This window comes from Pelmatolapia mariae, linkage group LG4 (genome assembly GCF_036321145.2).
Source record: "Pelmatolapia mariae isolate MD_Pm_ZW linkage group LG4, Pm_UMD_F_2, whole genome shotgun sequence".
NCBI classification, from domain to species: Eukaryota; Metazoa; Chordata; class Actinopteri; order Cichliformes; family Cichlidae; genus Pelmatolapia; species Pelmatolapia mariae.
Genome location: NC_086230.1, coordinates 17,476,561 through 17,494,935, shown reverse-complemented (window position 1 = coordinate 17,494,935; position 18,375 = coordinate 17,476,561).

The window sequence follows — 18,375 nt, the reverse complement described above, 5'->3', positions numbered from 1 at the left end:
AGGTCCCACTGTAAAACCTCAAACTGAGTAATTTCACTGTTTCTGTGTTGAAACCAGATGTGTGAGGAGCACATGTGTCTGACAGAGAAACCAAAGGATACTGTACACTCATGAGAGGAGTGATTTTCAATCACAAAATCAGCCTTCCTTAAAAAAAAACCCACGTTTTTCAGTCTGATGGGAGCTTTGCGCTCATTGGCAACTTCATGGGTCTAATCAACCAATCACGTTGCAGGAACACGTTACAGGATGTTCTGACGTTTAAACTCAGTGTTAGAATGAGGAAGAAAGGTGATTTAAATCATTTTAAACAAAACATAGTTGTTGGTGGCAGACAGGTTGGTCTGATTGTTTCAGAAACTGTTAATGTGCTTGGACTTGGCCACACAACCATCTCTACAGTTTATAGAGAATGTGCCAAATAGAGATTTCTGGCGAGCTGTGGTTCTTTTGACAAAAATGCCTTGTTGATGACAGAGGAGAATGGCCAGAATACTTCAAATAGCAAGAGTAACTCAAATAACCACTCATTACTACCAATGTATGCAGAAGAGCATCTCTGAAAGGAAAAAAAGAGGAACCTTGAAGCTGATGGTCTACAGTAGCTGAAGACCAGACCAGCTGCCGCTTTTGTCAGCAAAGAGCAGGAAACTGAGGCTACAACTTACAGGGGATCATCAAAAATGGACAACAGAAGATGGAAAAAGTGTTGCCTGGTCGGCTGAGTCTCAATTTCTGCTGCAACATTCAGATGGCAATTTCAGAAATCTTTGTAAACCACATGAAAGCATGGATTAATTTTGTGTACCTGTGATTCAGGCTGCTGGCGTAATGGTGCGGGCAATATTTTCCTGCTCCCTTTTTTATCAGCTGAGCATCTTTTGAATGTCACTGCCTACCTGACTGTGTCAGACCCTTATGATTTCTGGATGCTTCCGGTTGGATAATGCGTAATCGCAGAGCATTATCCTGAACATAGCAGTGAGTTTACTATTCAGTACTCAAATAGTCTCCACAGTCCAATCCAATAAAGAAACTTTGGGATGTGGTGGCCCATTCCATGATCCTTTCATGTCAGTATGAACCAGAATCACATCAATGTTTCCAGCGCCTAGTTGAATCTATTCGACAGACAATGCAGTTCTGAAGGTTAAAAAAAAGGGGGTCCAACCCAGTACAAGCAAAGTGCCTGATTTGACCTCCTAATAAAGTGAATGTACACAACAAAAAGAAGTTGATTTTGTATTTGGTAAGACTTGATATTAGCAATAAAGCTCATAAAAGTATGAGGAAAGTGACTTTTAGACTTGCTCCAACAGGCAGTTGGCAGTTAGTAAAAGAAAAACTGCTTGTGTGTTTAAGGCACGTCTGAATTTGCTAATGCATACGGGTAAAGTACCACACCCGCACAGTCCTGATGAAGTATACTAGTTTAACAGAAATAAATCAGCCAATTAATGAGTATTACCTTTAGGTGTTTTTGTGGTTTCGGCTGTTTTAGGGTTGGAAATTTTAACAGCAACATTTAAAAAAACAGTTTAACACTGTGATTTGAACAGAGACTTCAGATGTAAATCTTTCACCGTTGTTTTCCCCTTTCTGTCCTTTACTTATATGCTTTTATGCCCTCTGCAGAAATGAATAAGTAAAAGTCACCCCATGACTAAAGAAATCATTGAGGTCAACATCTGTGTAGAATGAAAGATAATCAGGTTTTTTCAGTTATATTTGACCTTTTAACACAATTAAAATGTACATCTTTGAAATCTATGACTTCTGCTGCCACCAGATGGTGCTGTATGTTTAATTCTAAAACGGACTGATGCATCAGCTCAGTTTAACATTAATCGTACTAATGTCATTTCAAAACATGGCACCCTCTTTAGACGGCACCATGGTGCAGCTCCATGATTGTTATGATAAGACGATTATTCTGGTCTGGGTGGACTTGTGCGTGCACGCTAACACATTCAGGTTAGGCACACAGGTTAGGTTAACCGACACACAGGTGTGACTACAAGTCTCTTTGCTTCCCTTCACTGACCTTTCCAAAAATGTACTTTGCGTCAGATGAGCACACACCACCTCAAAAATAAGCTGAGCAAGACCATGCTTAAACCTTCCACCAGCCTTCCTGTGGTTCATGTAAATGTTGCATGTGATTTTATGGTGATACATACCAACTAGCATAATGAAAAACAAACAAACCGTGAGCTCAATTGTTCTCTTACCCGGCCAGTAGGGGGCCTTGGTGTTCACATCTCCTGTAAGATACAGCATCACCACATAACAACTTCCATGAAATTACATCACAACATAAAGCCCACCTCCCACCTCCGTCTTTCCCATCCTCCCTCCTTTTTTCCACCCCCCTCCTCCTCTTAAGCCATGCGGGGGCTGACATCGAGGGCCGCGCGTACATACAAAGAGGTTTCTGACGTCAGTGCGTTGCAGCCCAGACAGGGGATTCTGAGGATGTAACACGCCAGGCTGCTGCTGCTGCATTACAGCTGAGATGCTGATGAAAAGGGACTGATCCCAACTTTGTGGTAAAAAAAAAAGTCAAAATGCTGTGTACACAATTTCAGGATTGCAAAACAGACTCATGATTTAATAGCCAAGTAATTTATACATCAAAACATGAAAATACACAAAGCACTTTCATCATTGTTATCAACAATTGAAATGCTCAGACCGAGCAGCAGTGCAGGAACAGCCTGCAGGTAAAAGCTTTGCTAAAAATGTGAGGCACTTAAGGGATTTCAATCCTGTTGGGGATTTTCCTTCACTTAGCAGGGATGAAAGTGAGATGTCGGTTGTTGTGCTCTCTCGGCTCATTGTTTATGGTGTAGCTCGGGTAGAACACAGATTACAGTAAAGTGAACCCAGCGCCCCTCGGTATGCTAAAACAGGGACCGACTGATATGTAACATCTCCATCTGCCTGCTCTGCTTCATGAAAATCAATCCTTGAGTTGAGTCAAGGTTGAATCTTTTGAAGTGCTTTGTTTGCAGTTAGTTACAGGGATGAGTAACACTATACAGTGAAGATATCTGCAGGGGTTCACACATGGAAAAGTACGCATCATTTCTTTATAATACCTACAAATTGTACATTGAATAATGAAACAACTATAGCATTTTAAGCGTGATCCATATGAGTTAATGTCTTTGTTATCAAGTCTGCAAGTGGGGGCTAAACAACTGAGCAGTAACGGCAGTGAACGTATATGTCTGTGAGTGTTGATATTATGATTAAGTAAGAATAATTGCTTCATGATTTCATGCTTTTATCTGCAGTCCTGCAGACCTGACTGAGAACTCATGAATATTATTAACAGCTCATGAATCATGATGACTGAAAAAAAGTCATTTATGTGTGGTGTCTGGCCATATTATTTAAAGGTCTTCTATTCTGAAGAAACTGAATTCTTTTCAAACAGTAATTAAAGCCCTAGAATGAAAACATTTCTCTAATCGAGCGCATCAACAGTTATGGCGGCTGGTCTTCCTGTTTAAATCAGAATACAAAACTCGCATTAATTAGATGAAAACTGAAAACTGTTATCCTGACAAGAGAAACAAAACAAGAATACATAATTTTCAGTCATAGGACAGTAAAACATGAAATAACCTGATAAAATTCATTACAAATACCATAAACACGCAAGGAAAACCTGCAGCCATCATCCCCTTATGTCTGCAAGGTCATTCAGCCTTCAGCTACACCGGCCAGCCTAAAAGCTCTGGATGCTCGAAATGTCTCGGGTCTAGCTGTCTAAATGCCTAAATACCTCTTCCTTGTCCTGACTGAGAGGAACAAAGAACTTCCTGTTTCCTGTCCAGGCATTTGTAGTTTTTGTCCCCCTTCAGCTGTTGTCTACTACAACCAGGCAAGATGCTCAAAACATGTCACGTCACTAATTCTTAAAAAACCCCAACTAATTTTCTACCAGTACATTATCCATTTGCTTTGTTTGTTTGTTTGTTTGTTTTTTAAAATGCATTTCCCTAAATGGCATATGGCAAAAAACCAAACCAATCTGTGGTTTAACAGTACAGGGAAAAATATGTAAAAAACATAAAAACAAGCAAAAGTTGTTTTTTTTAAATGTATGGCCAAGTTTCCAGAAATAGAAAAAGTCAACGTGTGTTTAAAAATATGGGGAAAAATCTGTAACTTTTACTGAAATTTTACCTGCTGATCACAGAAGATCCATTTTCACTAAAGGGTTAAAGGTCCTTTTTCCTGTTCCTTTTCATGGAATCAGTGCATGTGCTTCATTATAAGAAAAAGCCAATGTCACTGCTTTGAAATGCATTTTCTTTTGTTGTACCCTCACAACAGCTTTCATGAGTTGGTGTTTGTGTAACGGCTGCAGCATGTCAGCGTGATGATGGAGCTATGTGTCGGTTCATTTAGGAGACATGTAAAAATTAGAGCCATTCTCTGCTAGTGTTGGTGGGGGAGGCTGGATGAAAACAAAGTCAGGAAATGAGAAGTCAAGAAAACAGAGGAGCCAAAAGGATGGGGAGGGCGTCAACAAAGAGAGGCGAGTGGAGAGGCTCGGCTGCATCTGCTACTACTAGTTTGTAAACAAGGAGGGAAGTGTGTATCTCGTGCATGAGCATGCGCAGCATCCATCTTGAATCTCTCTGTGAATACTATTTTTTATCATAAAACCAATTTCCGGGGGCATCCACATTAGTGTTTTTTTCTTTTGTAGTCTCCTAATTTATCATGAATCACTTCTGGTCTTTTTCAACAGATGCCAGAAATGCAAAAGCCTTCGTTTGTTTTGTGTCACAGAATTTCTCTCAGTAACACCAACCTGATACACGTGCCTCTAACACATACTGCTGCAGACCTGCAAGCATGTTTTCTGAAACGCACTTTGTTTCTCTTTTTCTCTGAGCTTCAGGTTCACAGGCTCTGCTGCTTGTGCTGGGCATCACAAATTCATATTACCATGCCATCGGGAAAAGCTTTTTAATCGAGGCCTCAACAATAAAAAACGTTAACATAAAGAGGGAGCATGACCTTGAATAAAACTCCTCAGAAATGACTGAAGAAAAAAGAAATCTAGTCTTAAAAGATTTAAATGTTTTATGTACTGTATATTTTGTGGATGCCGCTAAGGTCGCGGTGCTCTAAACTATTCACCTGACTGATGTGTTGTGGACATAAAGCACAGGAGCATGGTGTGCTCCTACGTCTGTGATTTAAAAGCCTCCTTTGGTTGCAGTGAGAATGCCCTTGGCCTCCCGTTGAAGTGTGCAGTATTTTTACTGTGATGGGCTAAGCATTTTCTAATCCAATACTGCACAGCATGACTGCTTTCTGAGAGTGTTCACGGCATGAAGGAGCCTGCAGGTGAGACTTCATCACAGCTGAAGCTGTTTAGCTTAAAAATAAAAGCAGACAGTCAATATGGAGGCTGTGGTGTGTGTTGCTGCATGTATGCCTATTTATAGCAAATGACTACAGCGCTTAGGGGACTGAACCGGGGTTGAAAGCTGGTGCAGGGCTTAGTGTGACACTAAAAATGAGGCAGAGGTTATATATGGGTGCAAATAGGATCCTCGTCCCAGTTTTTCTTTTTTTTCCCTCCTCCTTCCATTTTATATTTAGGAAGTGTATGCAAGTGTGAAGTTTAGCCCTGTGAAATTCTTCCAGAATCTACCAACTCTTTCGCCTCATTCCTCCATTCCTGAATATTCTGAACAGCTGGGATTAGACTATCCACTGATCATGCGCAAGAATGTTGTTGTAATTTGGTGTTTTTACTGATTTCTTTAAACTGTTCTATTCCCGGAGTGGAATGATTGTGTCTAATAAATCATTAAAGACTTTTAAAAACACAATAATTTTCAGCCCAGTTCATGGCAGGCTTGAGCTTTGGTGGTTCCTGGGTTGTTCTTGAACATCCTAACTAATTTCTTCAAATCTGAGGGGGACAGTTTAGGTCTTCTTCCAGACCTCGGAAAAGTTGTGCTACATGATAATATCTTGCACTTAGGTGCAGTTGTTTTAAGTGATGATCTTGGGCTCTGCAGTTGTTATGAAACGGCTCAAAGAGACCCTCCCAACTCGTGTAAATCTACAATTCTCCTTCTTAGATCTTGAGTTTCCTGGACTTCCCCATTGTACTGAGTATTGCTTAATCCAGGCAGTGCTGTCAAATAAATTCCCTTTTATGCTGGTCGAAACCAGTCATACCAGTCACGATCACTAACGAGAAGTTAATACGTCTTGGCTTTGTCAAGTTAAAAGACAATGTAAAATTTTCAGCATCACTGTTTTTGTTAAACTATTAAGCATTAAACACCACTTATTAACAGACTTAAGTGAGTGTATCTCTACATTTGAGTCTGTATGTATATTTTTTAAACCCTGCGTTGATTAGAGAAAATCGATGCCCATAAGAGTGGATGGTGGTGAAGTTTAGATGGATGAAAAGAAGAAAACTAGCAGAGAATAAGAATCGCCTATCCAATGTTTGTGGAAGGCAGTCACTGCACCGAAAGAGAACTTTAAATTATTGACCACTTTTGACAATGTTGAATCATGTGTTGTGTGTGTATGAATATATATATATGCTGCCTGTTTAATCATTAAAACTCTGCAGTGTGGGTGCAGATGTGCGTGCTTTTTAAAATGTGTTTGTGTGGGTCTGTGAGGGGCAGCACCAGCAAGCCTCCCTGCAGCCTGAGTGACATCACTGCCCAGCAGAGCATGACAGGCGCCAAAGCCACAAGCAAGCAGGGATATGTGGAGAATATTATCCACCCTCCTGTTCCTTTATTTATCCTCTCCACCCAGAGGGTCTAGTTACTCTTTCATAAGTGACGTAGACATACTGCTGTTATCACTTCCCATTGTTCACCCCATCCTTTTTACACTGTTTGGCTTTTGCATGCAGGCAGCAACTGGAAGAGTTTGTTATCATGAGTCACTCTTTTTTTAGTTTTGAATTGTGTGATTCATGAGGCCAGTAGTGGGTTTCTCTCTCGAGAGGCACTTAAGGCTTTAAGGCAACTGTACGCTTTCTGACATCCACTTCTGTGCGTCAGCGTTTTATCTCCTGTAATCATGCACGCATGTAAAAGAGACCAGAGTGACTGCAGCCAGTGAGAAAAGGTCTTAGCAGGTAAGGCTGCCTGCACCACGCTTTACAAATGTTATATATCTTGAAACACAATAATTAAAGATGATTAGCATACATTTCTTTTCCGACAAGAAGAAGTTGAGTAGAAATTGGGATCAATCAGTCGATGGAAACTAGGCCCATTTTATGCACTTCAGTCAACTAAAAGCAACCAGCCTTCAACCATGTTACACACCTGTATAAAATTCAGACAGACAAGAGAGAAAGTGTGTTTATGCTTCAGTGAATGACAAACACAATTTGCCCACAATGCAACTGTATACACCAATAAGGAATAATATTATCTCCATTTTGCTGCCAAACCAGCCCCAATCAGTCGAGGCATCGACTCCACCAAAGCCCTGAAGCTGAGCTGTGGTATCTGGCACCAAGAAGACAGCAACAGATCCTCTGAGGTGTGAGGTGAGGCCTCCATGAATCAGCCACATCCCACAGATGCTCAGTTTTGAAGCCAAGTCAGCAGCTCAAAGTCGTTGTTCTGCTCCTCAAACCAATCCTGAACCATTTTTGCTTTGTGGCAGAGCACATTATCCTGCTGAAAGAGTCCACAGCCATGAGGGAGTACTGTTTCAATAAAAGAGTGTACATGGTCTGCAGCAATGCTTAGGTAGGTGCTACGTGTCAACATCTACATCAGGGGTGGGCAATCTCAGTCCACAAGGGCCGGTGTCCCTGCAGGTTTTAGATCTCACCTTGGGTCAACACACCTGAATCACATGATTAGTTTGTTACCAGGCCTCTGGAGAACTTCAGGACATGTTGAGGAGCTAATTTAGCCATTTAAATCAGCTGTGTTGGTTCGAGGACACATCTAAAACCTGCAGGGACACCGGCCCTCGTGGACTGAGATTGCCCACCCCTGATCTACATGAATGGCAGGACCCAAGGTCTCACAGTAGAACTTTGCCCAAAGCATCACACTGCCTCTGCCAGCCTGCCTTCTTCCCATAGTGCATCCTGGTGCCAGGTGTTCCCCAGCCACGTGATGTAAAAGAAAACATGGTTCAGCAGACCGGGCCAACTTCTTCCATTGCTCCATGATCCAGTTCTGATGCTTAATGCCCATGTTTGGAGCTTTTAGAAGTAGACAGGAGTCAGCATGAGCCCCCTGACCAGTCTGTGGACATGGATACACAACAAACTGTGATGTACTGTGTATTCTGACATCTTTCCATCAGAACCAGCATTACAATTTGCAACAATTTGAGCTGTGGTAGCTCATCTGTTGGAGTGGACCACTCCTCCCTGTTACATCCCACCCACTAACAGATGCTGCAATGAAGAGATAATCAGTATTATTCAGTCTATCTGTCAGTGGTCATAATGTTATTCCTGATTGGTGTTTAAAAGAGGGAAATTGCCACGGTGATGTCACCCATTTGAATGTGTGGTCCCGTTGTGAAGACTCATAGTCATCATTTTGTCTGTCGCTATCTTGATGTTTTGAAACTGGAGATGAAAAATGATTGGTGAACCTGACTATCAAATAAAGGAATTCATAAACACATCAGGAAAGTGTTTATTGAAAGGGTTAGGAGTATGTTATATATTGTTTTAGATAATAGTTAACACTTTTCTGGGCACATTTGTTATTTATTTATTATCTGGGGATATTTAGTTAGCACTCTGCACTTTGGTAAAAAAAAAAAAATTTGCACATTAAGAAGCAAACACACGAGAAACCTCTTATCTCATGTCTCGTGTCATTTTTCTCTTTCTCTCGTGTCCTCTCCAGGGTGTTCGGACAAAAGTGTTTAACTTTTTTAGGGCTATATTATTTTAATGCTTTGTATGGTAGTTGGGTGGAATGGATGGATCAACATAGAAAATTAACTGCATGTTTGAAAATATAGAATACATCTGTTATATTAATAAGCAAGGTGTGGCTCATCGGCGGCATGGTATAAAGGGCTGCCTCAGCTCAGTTACTGAGTTGCTGTTGGTCAAGGTTAATAGTGCTACATACTGCTCTATAAATGAAGCTCTATAAAAGAAGTGCATGATTCATATAAATAGCAAAATGTGGTCTGCATTAAATCCTGGCTCTGCCTGTTGCCCTACAATCAGACTGCAACCAGGGATGCTCTCGCAGTCTGGTAGTTAGAAAGAATGCACCGGCGTAATCGTCTACATACATCAAAATATGTAAAAAACAGTATTTGGCACCAATAGGATGACCAATGGACCAGACTGTAGTTCACCTATAAGTGCATAATCTGAAGCTTTGTCTTTGTATCTTGTGAGAATTCAGCTGATTTCACAAGATTTACCCTTTGCCTTCAGTTTATTTTGGTCAGTTCATCTCTCTTCTCATCTCTGAATTGTCTTTCCTCCTTTCCATCTCCTCTGCCTCTCCATGTGCAGTCCTCCTTGACACCCCATAGAGCAGTCCCACTGGTGCGCTTCATCCTAGTTTATGATTTCATCTGTGCTGTTTCTGATGTGGCCCCCCAGGGTTTGAGCTGTTCTGATTTCCTGCAGGGTCTGGCTATGTCAAACTCATATGAAGACCCCCAGAGAGAGGTTCGGGGTAATACTGCTCTTTCATCATCAAAAGCAGCAAAAAACTGGCTTCTTTATGTGTGCAATGTGTGACAGAGGTACTGTATATACATGCTGTGCCTGTTGTCTGCATATCAGTGTGTGTGTATGTGATTGGCACTATGGCATTAAGTGGCCTGCTGAGCTTACAGGTCTTGTTTGAAGTCATACAGGCAGATGATTGATAAATCTCACCGAGGTGTTATGCACTACATTTCTGCTTAATGCACTTGAGGAAAAATTGTTTTTGTGTGTGCTGTTTTTATGAATTAACAAGATCATTTCAGTGCTTTGTTAAAATAGTCCGTCATCTGATATTCTCCTAAAGAGGATGCCAGTGACTATTGTAGACAAAATTATTGTAGATATTTGTGGCAGGGTTAGTCAATTTTGCTTTTATGTAGAGACAGAACAACATAAAGAAGGCGGGATGGTGCATGGATCCATCCATCCATCCATCCATCCATCCATCCATCCACCCACCCATCCATCCATCCATCCATCCATCCATCCACCCATCCATCCACCCATCCATCCATCCATCCATCCATCCATCCATCCATCCATCCATCCATCCATCCATCCATTTTCTTCTGCTTATCTGAGGCCAGGTGCAGGGCCAGCCACCACAGTTGGTATATATGTTATTGTTACTTGACTCTAGATATCGTTTGTAATTTTGAAGGAAGCAGTTCACCATGTCTTTTCATGTCTTTGGACTGTGGACTGTGATCCAGAGAGAACCCACAGAGACATGCAGAACATCAGAACATGTGCAATCATGTGTCATAATAGTATGAAGCATGATTTGTGTGTTTGTTACAATTTTTGTGGGAAACGTATTCAAAGGGAGGCCATTTTTTAATTTCCAGTTGCTGATGGCTTAAAAAAAAGGTCCTTTTATTCGACTCAGCTGGCCCACTCACAAAGATAGACCGTGCAGTATCCTCCAATACAGTATGTTTGTTATTTAACTTATTATTGGGGACAGATACAGTTCTACAATATGACATCAATTTATAGGTCACAAGCAAACATTTTTAAAATGGCATCCTGCTTACTGAATATAATGAGCCCTCCTCATTTAGCAGCAGCACTGATGCGGTTCATTACACAGCAATATCAATTAGTTTACAGCTCAGAGAACGTGTGAGTGTGCAGCACCTCTATGAATATATATTACACAAACTCACTCGAGTGCTTTATATGCCCCACACACGTGTCATTAGACCGCATGAGAAATCAAGTTTGAAAGCTGGCCTGCGTCCTTTCATAATAATCGCCTCATGAGTCACAGTTTTGAGGTAGCTCATTAAAATGCAAATGTGTCAATTCATAAGTGCGACTTGTTTTACGTTTAAAATGGAAATGTTTAAGCAAACCGCTGAGCTGCTGTGCTCATGCAGACTGAAGCTGATATGTGCTGTTGATTCTGTGTTAAAGAACCATCCTCTGCTTTTACCCTTTCAGCAGTGTGTTTGCTCACTCATAGGGGCCTGTGATATTGTTTCAGTAAAGGAGGTTACAGTCAGTCATCTTGTGTTTAGTCAGTAAACAGATTGCGCCCAGGACCATTTGTCCATGTCCAGAGGTAAAGCCGAACTTGGAGACTGATATTTCCAGGTTAGCTGTCACTCTGGTGACAAGGAAACTTTGAGACATGAAACTATAACCTCTGGAAAAACTGTGCAGCTTATGCAAACACATACAAATGCAATTTGTTACCAGGGGAGATGTTGAGGATATTTAGATGTAGTCATTGTGGCAGGTACTATGTTGGAAACCGTTTTCTTTCTTTCTTAACTTGCTGTTTTCTTGCCAAGACTTGAAAACATAGCACTGATTTAAGTAGTAGTAGAACAGCATAATAAAATAAATGGTAATATAAAGAAAATATTATGGGCAGTAGTAGCTGGGTGGCAGGATGAAGAAAAAACAAAAACAAAAACTGGCACTTCTAAAGCTTTACCTGAAGGCTTACGGACAATACTTCCAGTATCATCTCTGCTGGTCAGCATGATCTTTGGGATCACTGAAAAACATCATTATACGGTCTGTGGTTCAGGTGTCCTGAGACTTTATGGAAAAGAAAGTGAGAGAAAACGCAGCAAACAAAAAACCTCACTCTATTATTTCTGAAAGCTTCTAAAAACACAGATCACTACTGATCATGTGCTTGAACAAATCATGTGCTTGATTAATAACAATAAGACCCTTAGTGACAAATAATAGTTTATTTAAATAAATACAATTAAATTAAATGTATTTAGAGTAATCAAAAACATGCCGGTATATCATGGACTGCATATCATGATATCTGCCATACTGTGCAACAGTCTCGAGCCACGCCTCATTTTTTAACACTTTGCTAATTAAAAAAAAAAAGTCTTAAGTAATAGTTCTCCAGGCTTTCTGAAGATCTTTGAACACTGCTACACTGGCTACTTTTTCACTTTTTCAGAGCAGTTGTTTTTAAACCACTGAACACTGAGCTACAGATCATTCAAGCACAAAAAAGGCACCTAACTCGACACATGAACCAGTGTTGTGTCTACACATAATAGACAGCTTAGCATAGAACCACTTTTAAATGGTTTCTTTAGGCATTTTGTTACTTGCAGCAAAAACATTTAACAATTTGTTTCAGTTTCTTTAGCTGTAAAAATGCCAAAGATAACAGTTTGAAAGTCATAAAGTACTGTAGTAAGTAGTAGTTTTGGACAACAATGTGATTGCCAAAGAGTTAATTTGCATGTGCCAGAATCTGTGTAGTACCTATGGAGCCAGCCGCTTCGAGTGGCCGTTCAAGGAACTTCATCTTTCAGTCTCGAGGGTTGAATTTTGATGCATTTACATAAACGCCACACATACACGAGCAAATGTTTTGCTTTTGTGCACCATGATGTGATTACGGAGCAGCTTTGGGTACAGTGGCAGTCCTGTGGTGAGACAGAGCCATAAATCTCTGACAGGGACACAGAGACAGATGGAAGCACAGAGAGAGTCTGCAATTCATTTACTGTAAGAACACCACATGTCTTTGGTGCAGGGATGATTTGTTATTTTCACTTAGCCGTTTGTGTGGCAGAAGGTAGGCCGTTTATTTAGTAGGCGAGCGAGAAGACAAACCACGCCACCTGAGGAACTGCAAAAATATGTTTTTTTATTGTTCAAGAGTGTTTGAACTGTTCCCTGATTAAAGGGGTGTGTGATTTAAAGTGACTTACTGAAGTAATTCAGCCAAAGTAAGCTGGATCTTGGGTTCATATGGGCTTGTGAATGGTGTCTGGCTACACTAAAGACCGTCTCTGCTGATTCTGTCACCTAAGCACAGATACAGCAAACACATGAACGACCTATTACTTTTACACATATTATGGTGTTACGTTAGGTCGCACACTCTTCAAAATACCTTTGCTGTTATTTTAAGCTTTCCATCAAAACACTATGACTATAAATTAAAGGGAGTTTGATTCGAGCATTAGGATTTGCTTCAGTTTTAAGGACGAAAGAGAAGCATGTAGGACTGATCAGTTTCTGCCTGAAGTGAGCACTTAAAGTGTTTACACGCTACTCTTTATTTATCCCACTGTTAATATGTAATTGTAACAGAGGAGTACTTGTAACACAATTCAATACACTTCTATCTATACACGATCAATGTTGGGTTCGTTACTAAAAAAAAGGTACATATTACACATTACCTGTTACTTTCCTTAAAATTAATGCAGTACATTACATAATTACTCAGTGGGGAAAGGAGTTTGTTACAGTACTTTCTCTTTATTCTCATTAAATGACCTGAAAAGCATTATCTCGTTATCAGTTACAGCCACACAATGGTAATATCCACCAAATATTAGTGTAGAGGCTTATACATAACACTGCATTCACATTTTCCTTCTTTAAATATAGGATTTAATTTGCAGGATAATAACTAGTTTTACTTTTGAATTAATTTACATACTCACATAACACTATATTCTAAAATAAGTGCGCACATTTTAGTTTACACTGTTATGCATGATTTAACCTCTTTGTTTTCTGAGTTACCTCAGTTGCAGCTTCTCCAGTCCCTACCTCTTAATTGTCCCTTGGGGTTAAATTAAGTCTTTCTGATTCTGATTCTGATTGATTGAGGAGCCAAGAGGTGGGAAAGGGGCGGAGCAAGCCTAGATGGAGAACTGCAAATTGGCTCATTTAATAACTCTGGATCATGACAGGAGATTGGAATTTGTTATGTTAGTTTCAGTCAGGTTTTGTGTGTTTTACCCCTTTTTGTGTTTTTGTGGCCTGATCAGCCACATTTTAAGTTTCCCCTTTGTCTCATTTAGGGAGGTCAGTTTGTTTGAGTCACCAGTATTGTTTGTTGTCAACTTTGAGTAGAATTGTGTTACTTTGACCTCTTTTATGGCCCCAGGATTTAGATTTTTTTGTATTATTTAACCAACTTTGTTTTTGGGTTAAATAAAAAAAACAAAACTTTTTTGGACTTTAACCTAGGCGTGATTGGTCCATCAAACAAGCAAAGATGAAAACCACGACAAAGAGAGTGTAAAGCCATCACCACGGTCACTACTTCAGAAACATGAGCATGTATAATTGGAGGCTGCCAGGCTGACTACTCATCAGTTTTTTTGTTGTCTGTTGTCTCCAACAGTCACAGTCTGACTTGAACTGATTACGCTCACTCTCAGACAGATGGGCGAAGGTTTGCAAATAACTGCAGTCTAATGTATAAATGCAGACAGATTTCCAGCATATTGCAATCAATCTGAGTCAGTCTGCACTGATGAGCATAACTTATTTCTGTATAAAAGCAAGTTTGTGAGCACCTACAGGGTGTCATCCTGCAGTCAAATTGCTGTCCAGCAACAACTACACCACTATTTGTAGCACTTTAAGCATTTAAAGTGAATTTTTGTTTAATGTGAAGTTCCATGTATGTAGATGTATGTAGATGTAGATTCCATGTATAGAGATGGAAACACTTTGAGGATTTTCACTGAGTTAGCACAGGTAATCGCTGTAATATCACAGACACCTTGAATGTAGTTGCTGGCTTGACTTCATTTAATTGAAAACTGATAGCAGACTGATAGCAGACTGACTCTGTCTTATTGCTGTTTTATGGCTATCATGACTGCAACTGACCACAGACTTCACTCTCATCTCTCTGCATGTCTTTTTGTCTTTTTTCATCCCTTCATCACCAACCGGTCATGGCAGACACCCGTCCCTGAATAAAACTGAATTGAAATCTTTGAAGCAACTATTTCAAAGGCAATGAGACTGCAAGTTAATCGTACATCACAACAATTTTTCTCATGCCGTGGTGTCCAATGCTTAGTGAGAAATAATTAATTTACTTAACTAAACAAAGCTAAACTCACCAGGTAATGACTATAATTTTATTGTTGTGGCAACAGTGGAGACAGCAACTCTCAGCCTCCAACCTGAGCAGGGCCTCCCCGTGTGAAATTTGTGTGTTAATATTGTTAATATTGACATAATGGAAAAAATCCTAAGTAAGTCTACTTTTGTAGTTCTGTTTGTTTGCTCAACACTGCAGAGTCATCAGAGCCGATTATAAAATCAAATGAAATCTGAGTTAAAATCTTCCAAATCCGTTAAAAAACCTGTGTGCAATTGCGCACCGCGACCCTAAAATTATTAAATAGTCCCACCGTGCATTTAGCTAAACGTCACTGATGACTCCCTGTGTTTCTGTTTTATGAGCACGCTGAGAAAGCAGTTGAAAATGTGTTCCCATGACAACCTCCATCCAGCGTTAGAAACATGAAGTGTCTGGGAATATCCAAATGTGTGTGAAAGAGAAGGAACTGACACATGACGTGGGTGAAGCAATCTCAAAAGGAGAACAGAGAACACTAGACATAAATACAAAGCATGCATTTGTAACAACAACCTCGTTCCCCCTGAACATGACGCAAACTAAGCACAGCTCAACCTTTTTTTGAACAGCCCCAAGAGGGCACCTTCAGTTCATTTTCTCATGTGAATGGAAAATGCACAGCTGCTTTTCCATTTAGGAAAGCATGCTTACAAAACAACACATTTGCACTCCATGCTTGTCACGTATTCACAGTGTGCTTCTCCTCATGTATTAACCAAGAGGTTTGCATAACGTATCAAATATCTCTTCAGTATCATTTCATATTAGTATGAACAAAAACCTAAAATAATAAAATAATCTTTGTTAAGAGGGTGTAGTGACAGGCTCGATCACAGATAACGGCAGAGTGATTGTGCCTGCAGTATCGTGATGTTTGTTTGAGATCAGACACTGATATACACTACCTGGCCACTTTTTTAGGTACACCTTGCAAATAGCTGTTTGGATCCTCTCTTGCTTTCAGAGCTGCCTTAATTCTTTGTAGTATAGGTGCTACAAACGTTCCTCAGAGATTTTGGTCCAATTGATGTGACGGGATCCCACAATGGTGGACATGAACACCCTGTCCCACCAAATCCCAAAGGTGCTCAATTGGGTTGAGATCTGGTGACTGTGGAGGCCATTTGAGCACAGTGAACTCAATGTCATGTTCAAGAAACCAGTTTGAGATAATTCCAGGTTTGGAACATGATGTGTTATCATGGACGCAGAGGATGGGTAAACAGTAGTTATAAAGACATGGTCAGCAACAATACTCAGGTAGGCTGTGGTGTTTCAACAATGATCAGCTGGCACTAAGGCGTCTCAGAGTGTGCCAAACAAATGTCCCCCACATTATTACACGACCAGCAGCAGCCTGAACTGCTGATGGAAGCCAGGATGAATTCATGCTTTCGTGTTGTTTACACTAAATTCTAACCCTACCATCCGAATGCCACAGCAGAAACCGAGACTCATCAAACCAGGCAACATTTTTCCAATCTTATAATATGCAGTTTTGGTGAGCCCGTGTGAATTGTAGCCTCCGTTTGCTGTTCTTAGCCAACAGGAGTGGCACCTGCTTTCTGGTAACTTTGCGGTTATTTGAGTTACTTTTGCTAACAACACATTTTTGCACAAAGAACTGGTGCTCACTGGATATTTTCTTTTTTTCTGGCTTTTTTTCAGGCTATTCTACAAACCCTAGAGATGGTTGTGTGGGAAAATCCCCGCAGACAATCACTTTTTGAAATATTCAGGCCAACCTGGCATCAACAATGAATGCCAGATTAAAAGTCACTTAAATCCTACTTCTTCCCCATTCTGATGCTTGGTTTGAGCTTCAGAAAATTGCCTTGACCATATCTTCTTCCTTAAATGCATTGAGTTGCTGCCATATGATTTGCTGATTAGATATTGGTTTTAATGTGCAATTGCATGGGTGTGCCTAATAAAATGGCTGGGAGTTTCTGTATTCCACTGGGCTTTCCCACTCCCTGAAAAATGATCCTAACTAAAATGATACCTTATGTATTACAGTGTAAAAGCCTATGGGCCTGGCACCCGCAAAAAGATACTCCTTGAAATTCTAGTTCTGAGGAAAAGTAAATATACCCAACTACTAGCATAACAGTTTGCCTAACTAAGATAATAATCTTGGGTTCCAGCAGTTATGAAAACAGTCACAAAGTAGGTCATGGTTTATGATAATGCCTCTTCTTGCGTAAAAGTTCATGTTGTGACATGTTTCTGGCACCTGTCAGCTTACAGCCTGAAGTAGCTGCTCAGTGAAACCCTACACCTCCAACCTGTATCTTTTTCCTCACATTTCCCTCCTTACAATTGCTGGGTGTTATTTGAATCCTTTTCTCCACTTTTCCCTCCACCTTATCTTTTACCTTCCCCACTCAGACTCCTCTTGTCCCTCCCTCTTCTTATCTCAGTTATACAGAGGAGCAGAATCTATTTTCCATATCTGTTGTTTTAATGTTCATTGACATTCAGTTTGTTGCCCCAAAACAACTCAAAAGTATCGTGGCTGCTTTTCTCCTTCTCCCCCCAATTTTATAGCCAACCCCTGCAAGACTGAACACATCTTCAAAGTTGCAATTTTCAGATACAATCTGGTCGAAACTCCCATTTACAAACCGTCCCTCTAGGGATGTGAACCCGTATTTCATACATGTCAAACTAAATTGATTTCTGCTCTCTCTTTCTCCTCGTGCGTCTATCTCTGTCTCGCTCAGACACATATGAAATACAGCCGGATGGACCGCGAGGATTGGCCTTTACCAGGCGTTATACACACAAGACATACAGCAGAGGAGAGGTGAATTAAATTTAGTAATGTGTCTGCCAAGGTTGAGCTGCAGTGAGGGGAACATGGCTGTCTGACCTCTGGGACGTGAACATCAGTCTCTTTCGTGACAGCGTGAGGTGGACGATAGTATATCTTAGCCAAAGGGGAGGCCAGCATTTCAGAGTGTAAAATCCCCATCTTTGTAAAATACGTTGGTGTTTATGAAGGTGAAGGGTGCATTTAATAGGATTGTGAGGATTGGTTGGGAGGCAGTGTTGGGGATGAGCCTGTTTCAGCTTCATGTTAGCTCATTTGAAAAGCAGTGTGAAAACTTTATAATGAAGACTAAGGCAGAGTTAAATGATGTTCGACTGCACCATATCAACATGCTCACAACATTTCCGATCAATATAGCGGCCTTCTTTGGTTCCCTTTACCATATGTTTGGTGTTACCATGGCGACATAACCGT